Source organism: Montipora foliosa, chromosome 1 (assembly GCF_036669935.1).
Source record: "Montipora foliosa isolate CH-2021 chromosome 1, ASM3666993v2, whole genome shotgun sequence".
NCBI lineage: Eukaryota > Metazoa > Cnidaria > Anthozoa > Scleractinia > Acroporidae > Montipora > Montipora foliosa.
Window position 1 is genome coordinate 70,479,378 of NC_090869.1, and position 2,500 is coordinate 70,481,877.

General features: G+C 39.4%; 1 protein-coding gene across 2 annotated transcripts in view; it reads right to left on the reverse strand.

Moving 5' to 3' along the window:
* The window catches only part of LOC137980766 (somatostatin receptor type 5-like), a 15,783-nt gene that overhangs the window by 7,809 nt on the left and 5,474 nt on the right, over window positions 1–2,500 (reverse strand). The window contains exon 1 of one of the 2 annotated variants that reach the window (XM_068828199.1): window positions 1,045–1,157. The exons of the other annotated variant lie outside the window; for it this stretch is intronic. The gene's annotated coding sequence lies outside the window, so the exon portion shown is untranslated. Of the gene's footprint in view, window positions 1–1,044; window positions 1,158–2,500 lie in introns of those variants that run through there. 2 annotated transcript variants of the gene reach the window in all.

Sequence of the window (2,500 nt, forward strand, 5' to 3'; positions counted from 1 at the left end):
AACGACAAAACAGAATACCAGTAATAGCTCATACTTAGGGGAAGAAGTTACTCCACAAATTCTTTCCTTGGGCACTAAACCGTTTGTTATTTGTACGGATGCGTATTTTTAAAAAGTGGTTTAATCGGTTCTTCCTTTGTTCAAGAATGAAACTCGAATTTTTATTGTCAACTGGAATTAAATAACAATTATCTGTACTCTTTTGGACATAAAGAAAACGTTGATTTGTTTGTTTGTTTTGCTTTAAAATGCGAACGAAAAAGTGCTTTTTTAATCCGTTTGCCCAACTGGTTTTCGGTTTTATCAACGGAGTTGATAATGTAAATAGGCCACCGTACAGAGATTCTAAAAGCTGCGGTGGCCTATTTACATTATCAACTCCGTTGATAAAACCAAATTTTTGTATACTACTTCCCCACCGACGCAGCACTACAGTTTCTTTAGAAACTACCCCTTCATTCATTTGGTTTTCGATCTGCCGCGTCAGTGACAAGAAATTTTTGCCTTTATGTTATAAACGCGTAATCGCAATGAGTTCTCGTAAAATTTGGGGGTTATTTCACGAGCTTGTGTTTTCAGAAGTTTGTTTAAAGCAACTAAACGTAATTTAGTGTCAAAGATAAAGTGGAATAAAGTACATCAGTAAAACTCTTTTTCGACCTTAAACTGACAAAGTCTTTTTATGGCTTCTAATTTCAGCGTGATTGCTATTTGCTGGCTATTGACAGTTGACTCTGAAATGGCCTTTTTCCTTTTCCATTCGCTCGCTGAGGGTGTGCTTATTTTCTTTTAAAACTCATGCGGGTCAAGAAAAATTCATTGCCAAACTGATGAATTCCAAAGTAAATTTCATTTCGAAAAACCGATATCGCACTCATCGCTTCGTGATTCATGCGATATCGGTTTTTAGTGTAAAATTTACCGTGGAATTCACCAGTTAGGCAACGAATTTTTCTATAGAGAAAAGCAAAGAAAATTATTTAATTAAGCAGCAACCGGAAATATCAAAACGAGGAAAATTCGAAACCTTTTATTTTCACTCACCCTACAGGCAGTAAGAATAAATAACCAGGGAGCTCCGCTTTTAGGCTTCGCTAAATCTATATATTAGAGGGGAATGGTTATGAAACCCGTCAAAGTTCTTTGTTGTATGTTTTGTTCTCTTTTTTGGCCTTGACCGTGGACAAATGTTGTTTACTCCGTACCGAAGAACTAACCAATAGAAACGTGTTGGTTACGTAATTCATGCATACATGTAGTGTATGAGCGCAGTGAGCGCAAAACAAAAGATTGTGCATTGTCGTGTACTTTCCAACCTAAATCTTGGCATCTTTGTTTGCTTCTTTGATGTTTGCCGAGCTTCGAAACCATTCCCTACTATTAACTATGGTTTAACGGGGCGCTGCGTGTTGAAGGGTGTCGTATGAACAATAATCAACAGTGGAAAAGAACCAACTTTCGACATATCATTACAGACCTGCGGATGTCCTTATTATACTTTCCGCATTCGTGCATTCATCCCTTCACAAAGTAATTAATAACTTTTTCCCTTTTCATGCCATAACCGGTTTGGCACTGTTGACTTGTGTAGGATGTTTCGTGTAGATTACATGAACAGTGTGTTGCTATACTTCGGAACGTCGTTCATGAAGAGTGCAGTGTAAAACGGGAGCGGTGAGCGATGTTTGACATTAAAGGTCTTTGTTGTGTTTAATCCGGCTCATCTAGTTGAATCTGTTCCCGGTATTCTACAACTGGCGACGAGGATGCTTTTTGAGGGTGTGAATACTGTTTTCATTGAAGATGAATTTGAGAGATTTGGATATTGGAGGAGTTCGACCGTTTGATGTCAACAGTGATCCGAGTAGCGTGGGCACTGAGTGGAAACGATGGCTTCGTAGTTTTAAGTTATATGCGGATGAAAAATGTTTGATTATTTTCTCCGATAAGAACGACAATAAAGTGCAGAGGAGAGCTCTTCTTCTGCATTGCGCTGGACCAGATGTCCAAGATATGTTTGATGTTTTGGCCGACACTGAGAGTGTGAAAGATTATCAGAAGGCCGAAGATGCTTTAACCAGACATTTTGTCATACAAATTAACACTCCACAAGAGCGGCATTTATTCAGAGAAATGGTGGAAGGGGAAGATGAAACGATTGACCAATTTGCGGTACGATTGAGAAGCAAAGCTCAGCAGTTTGATTATGGCGATCAAATGGAGGCTCAGATCAGAGATCAAATAATATCGAAGTGTCGTTCCAATGAATTACGGCGCAAGCTTCAGGAAAAAGGCTAAACGCTCACACTTTAAACCTTACAGGAGATTGCCCGGAATTACGATGCAGTAAAAAGGCAAACCCAGAGTGTGAGTCTCTCCTGTGTGTCAGTGAACCGAGTTGATGATAGACAGATCAGACGGAAGAGTTGAGATACGACTTTATCATGGGGTCAATGTTATCGGGGTGGCACGATTAACATTGGGGGTATTCCGGTGGAGG